Source organism: Podarcis cretensis (assembly GCF_951804945.1).
Source record: "Podarcis cretensis genome assembly, chromosome: Z".
Lineage (NCBI taxonomy): Eukaryota > Metazoa > Chordata > Lepidosauria > Squamata > Lacertidae > Podarcis > Podarcis cretensis.
Window position 1 is genome coordinate 37,493,435 of NC_137184.1, and position 5,947 is coordinate 37,499,381.

The following is a 5,947-nucleotide window of genomic DNA, read 5'->3' on the forward strand; positions in this document are numbered from 1 at the left end:
CCATGAATCTGCCTTCATGTAAGAATGGGAAAGCTGTGGCTTTCTATATGTTCTTGAACCAGAACTCCCAAGAGCCCCCACTTTGGCCATACTCCCTAAGGCTGATGGGAGTTGGAGTCCAATAACAGGTGGAGTGTCAAAGGTTCTCCACCCATGATCTAGAACACTGTCTACTGTGACAGAGTCCTGTGTCTGCTTTCTCTCCAGGGTCTCAAGCACACGTCCTACTTCTTGAACTGGACATTCAAATTATTGGGCCATGAAAAGCATATGCCTTATGAGTGAGCTGCAGCTCATCCCAGAATACTGCTGGGATTAATTTTCATTGTGTTATCAAATGCTTCATTATGGCATTTGAAGGTGTTTCTAGTCGCTTTCTCCAAAATGACTTCTGAGTGGTGACTTCTGAAGTAGATGCGTAAGTCAGCTGTCAGTAATGGCTTTCTTTTTCTTTTCTTTTTCAGTATCAGAGTGTATTTAATCTCACAACGGAGCTGGTTATACTTGCACAGTAGCTGTAATTCAAATGCATTAAGAAGCATTTATTCTGTGTATAAGCAATTATGTTGGGATGGAAGGGAAGCTAATAGATTCTAGTGAGCATGTGAAGCTAGCTTTGGAAAGAATGGGGCTCCTGTAATAGGGTATGTTGAATTTTTGGCATTACCTGAAATTTTTCAGAAGGTAAAATTAAAATTCTTTGGTTTTCTGAAAGCAGATAAGTCCCTCTTCATCAAATGTGGGCTTACCAAGCTAAATGTTATCCAGTCATGAAAAATAATAGCAGATCTGAATTCTTCATTTCCAAAAACCTATTTTTAAGACCCCTTACTGAAGAAATTTGCAAAAAGGAAAAGAAAAAGAGGTTTTGTCACCTAAAATGTCCCTCTTATTCATGTAGGTTTAATAACTGTGTAGAAGAGGACATTTCAACAGGTATAACATAACAACCTGCTGAAATCCTCTCAAATAGGGAAAGCTACTGAAGGTGCAAATGTAGGAGATCTGTTCACTTCTGCATCTGGGGATCTCATATGAAGCTGCCTTGCTGTCACAATCTTCCCTAACCAGGACCCTGAGGAGACTTCCTTTCTCTTTGAAGAAAAGATGAGGGCCTGTTGCCCAGAAAACTGTGGACAACAAAGAACCTGCTGTAGCCCTAAAACAGACTTATGCTTATCTTGCCTGTGGTCATCCCTCCACCTAAATCCCAAACTTTGCCTCACTTGCTGATTCTCCCACCTAATCACCTCTCTCTCAAGAATGGAGGCCACACTGGAGCCTATGGAAGGCCCAGAACTGGCATAAGAGCATTTATTTCTTTTTCAGGATGTTTTATGGGTGGGCAGAAGTCTCCTCGGGAGGAAGGGTCTCCTCAGGAGGAGGGAGAAGCCCAGAGACAATCCATCTGTGAACAATGACCTAGGGGATTATTTATTTATTTATTTGTATACCACTCTTCATCAGGACCAGATCTTAGGGTGGTTCACAACATAAGAATACAAGATGAAAAATACAAAATACATAATAAAAACAAGAACAACAAAAACAAATAATGCTTCCCCTCAAGCCTGGGGATTCAGATCAACTGAGATTCAAGGGCTTCACAGGTCATGAGAGGGTCCCCCCCAATCGTGGGCCTCCAAATGTGGACCTCCCTCCCCAGAGTAAATGTCTCTTTTCAGCTCTCATCAGTTGCTGAAGATGGATGTCTTTACCCAGGCCTTTGAGAGCTACAAAACTGATTTTGATATCCTTGAAATGCATTGCCTGGGGTGATTTTTATGGGTGGGATTGCTGTTTAGTGCTGCTTTAATTGCTTAGTGTTTTATATACTGTAATCCACCCTGGGACATTCTAATGAAGGGTGGGTAAGAAATATAATAGGAAGTAAAAACATTGCATGCTACAGATTTTGTAAACATTTTATTATTGATTCTCTATAGTTTTATAATGTATTGTGACCTGCCCTGAGATCATTCTGACAATGAAGGGCAATGTATAAATTCTGAAATAAATTGAATAAACAAATACAAAGGGATCCATGCATCCTTAAAGAGTTATTCTTCATCAACTCCATTTCAGTGTCCTGTTCAACAAAGCTGCAACAATTTGGTCCTCAATAAACTGCCATCTTCTACGGCAAGAGATTTATGGACATATGTATATATTTTTTGGCAAAATGAATATATAAATATTCATTTAATTAAAATGAATGAGGTAAAACTGATTCACAAAACAGTTCCTTGTAATGAAATTTCAGGCTGTGTAGTGCAGTTTGATTGATGACTTACGGCCAGAAAAGTAGTAATTTAATCCACCTTTCTTTTCATTAATTCATTATATCCATGAGATTCATTAGTGGTCCCATTAAATGAAGTACCAAAAAAGAAAGAAAGGAAAAACAAGCATCAGCTGAAGTATTTTTAACCTGTTCTTCTTAGGAAAATGGCAAATAAGGAATGTTTATTGCTCAGTACTGAAATGGTAGGACAAGGGATCAGTCCCCTGCAGATATTCAAAAGAACATATGAGGGCTCAAACTAGATAGGATGCATGGAAGCACATGTGCAAGCCCCACCCTCAGTGTCCCCCTGTATACCAGCCCTGCCCTTCCTTCCCCTGTCCTTTGCATTTTGAGTGTGAAAGAAAATTACAGTTGTACCTTGGAAGTCAAACGAAATCCATTCTAGAAGTCCGTTCATCTTCCAAATCATTCAAAAACCAAATTGCAGCTTCTGATTGGCTGCAGGAAGCTCTTGCAGCCAATCAGAAGCTGTGGAAGCCCCATCGGATGGTCGGGTTCCAAAAGAAAGAACGTTTGCAAACCGGAACAATCATTTCCAAGTAGGCAGCATTCGTGAGCCAAAACGTCTGAGTTCCAGGGTGTTCAGGATCCAGCTGTATTATCATGTTCAAATTAATCTTCCATCAGATCTCCATGCTCACAGGTCAAGACAGGGGGGGAACAGAGCCAATGTAGGCTTTCTCACATCCCTTACATACTTGCATGGCCTTCTGAATGTTTAAAGAACGTTCTTATTGGTACAACATTGTGGAAACCATAGAACAGATTTTTACTATTTGGGGCACCCAATTTACCAAATATGTTCAAGTGTCTGTGGTCAAATATTAAACACTGAAATGAAATACCATTGGGTGCCTAATATAGATATTCACTCCACACTGACACCATGCATTTAAAGCACTATTATACCACTGAAACAGTCATGGCTTCCCCAAAAGAATTGTGGAAACTGTAGCTTGTTAAGGGTGCTGAGTGTAATTAGGAGGCCCACAATTCCTCTCACATTTTTGGGAGTGGTTTAACTATCCATTCCTCTTGCCAGTAAACTCTTGAAATTGATGGCGTGAACTCATGGTGGTTTTGTGTTACTATTAGTATTACAGTGGTACCTCAGGTTAAGTATTTAATTCGTTCCTGAGGTCCGTTCTTAACCTGAAACTATTCTTAACCTGAAGCACCACTTTAGCTAATGGGGCCTCCTGCTGCTGCCGCACTGCCGGAGCACGATTTCTGTTCTCAACCTGAAGCAAAGTTCTTAACCCGAGGTACTATTTCTGGGTTAGCAGAGTCTGTAACCTGAAGCATATGTAACCTGAAGCATATGTAACCCGAGGTATCACTGTATTCATCTCTTGGATTAGGACCCACCACACTTTTATTTTGGCACAGAGATGTGCCAGATTGAACAAACCATGAATTGGAAGGACACACCGTCTTTAGTTGAGGTGAAGGCATATGAGAGCAATGGGGGGGGGGGTATAACAAAGAGAGTTGGGGCAAGAATACAGCCCTGTTTCACACCACTCTTTACAGGAAAGGCGTCTGATTAGCCATCATACTGGATGGTGCCACACAGGTTCTTGCAGATGGACACAATAATTTTGCGAAGCTTAGGTGGGCATCCTATCTTGTTGAGCAGTGTGAATAATCCTTTTTTGGCTTAGAAGTTCAAAGACCTTTGTCAGGTCTATGAAGGCAATGTACAGAGGGCCTTTTTGCTCAGCATTTCTCCTGCAGCTGGTGCACTGAGAAACTTATGTTGACTGTTGACCTCTGATCGCTAAAGCTGCATTATGACTCAGGACAGTCCCTGTCAATGGCAATCTGTCGGGAACTATACGGGTTTGTTTTTCTAGTGGGTCACAATGCTGGAGTCACACAAATGTTGTGGCACGGATCCTTGTTCCCAACAATGCAAGAGGAGGCCATGGAGGCCTTAACGCTTTCCACATGTGCTGCGTCAGTAGGATTTCAACATCGCATGGCAGGACAGAGTCTAAAACAAAGATGTGTTCTCCCATGCCCACATTTTCAGCATGTTCACACTCCTATCTCAGCAACGTCTATGCTGGCTTGGTCATGTGCACAGAATGGAAGATGGCAAGATCCCCAAGGACATGATATACGGGGAGCGGGCTTCAGGCACCAGTCTCATTGGCAGACCAACTCTGTGTTACAAAGAGGTCTGCAAATGAAAGCTGGCAATATCATCCCCACCGTGCGGAAATCCCTTTCAGAAGACCGCAGTGCCTGGAGACAGGTAGTCATGTCATGCATCCACAGCAGTGTCCAGAAGAACAATGTGCTGGGAGGGAGCACAGAGAGAAGAAATGTCATCGTGCATCTACAGCAGCACATCTGGGTGCCTTCACCTGCCCCAGCAGCAACAAAACATGTCTCTCCCATATCAGTCTCTACAGCCACAGCAGGTACTATAACCTTCCAACAGAATGAGTTTGGCTTCAACCCCAAATGTGAACTCCTGCATTGTCTCCTGAGACAGACAGGTGGCAACAAGTATTATTATTTGTTTTTTGTTTTTCAAATTTCATTTGCTTTTACTGACTTTATTTTTATTCTTCCCACCTTCATTTTCTCTGTTAAGTTTGCAAGCAATGATGAAAATAGCAACAGCAACAATTGTTTTAAGAAAATATCTGGAGGGTACTAGGGGGTGTAATCTAGGGCGTGTACAATGCAAAAAATGTAATGAAGAGTTTGTTTTAGAACAATTTTACTTTAGTTCTGGTCATAAATTGTGCAGTGTGTGAAATAGCAAAACTGGTTTGATGTTCCAGGGGGTGGGGGTCTGTGTCTGCCTATGGTAGTGGCTTGTTTCTCTCAAATATCCTTTGCGTTATTTTATCAACTTCCAATCACAGTTGGGTGAGATTGCAACTCTTGTGTCTCTGCATGGCAGGTCAGACGAATGGTTCCCTCTGAAGCCCCTGACAATGAGACAAACAGGAATACATTGCAGTTGGAACGGCAAGGCCCCAGGAGCCAGAGTGTCATTGCTGTGACGGCCTCCAATGGCTGGAGACTTGGGAACTCTGGCTCTTTCTTGAACTGGGGTCACTTGACTGGCATGTCTGCCGGTCTCCTGGGTGGCCCTGAGCTGGCTTTCTGCAGCAGGATGAAAGTGTCAGCAGAATTTTTTTAAAGCACCCTGAATCACATTTTGAGGAAAGGAGGGAAGAACATCTCTTGCTTGAATTTGCTTTCTGTTTAATATTTCTCGAAAGGTCGGCGGTTCGAATCCCTGCGGCGGGGTGCACTCCCGCTGCTCGGTCCCAGCGCCTGCCAACCTAGCAGTTCGAAAGCACCTCCGGGTGCAAGTAGATAAATAGGGACCGCTTACCAGCGGGAAGGTAAACGGCGTTTCCGTGTGCGGCTCTGGCTCTGGCTCTGGCTCTGGCCAGAGCAGCGATGTCACGCTGGCCACGTGACCCGGAAGTGTCTCCGGACAGCGCTGGCCCCTGGCCTCTTAAGTGAGATGGGCGCACAACCCCAGAGTCTGTCAAGACTGGCCCGTACGGGCAGGGGTACCTTTACCTTTTTTACCTAGTGATGACTTGGGGAGGATCTTTGTTTCCAGCAGGTAGGTGGTATTAAATGGCATAAGCACCACGTGCCAAA

The 5,947-nt window shown here is 43.3% G+C and overlaps 1 long non-coding RNA gene across 1 annotated transcript; it reads left to right on the forward strand.

Annotated features, from left to right (window-relative positions):
• The first annotated feature begins 200 nt into the window (after positions 1–200).
• On the forward strand, positions 201–5,524 carry LOC307208379. Its single transcript, XR_013835131.1, has 2 exons — positions 201–418; positions 5,229–5,524. It is a non-coding gene; the product is annotated as an uncharacterized lncRNA (long non-coding RNA).
• The last annotated feature ends 423 nt before the right edge of the window (positions 5,525–5,947 follow it).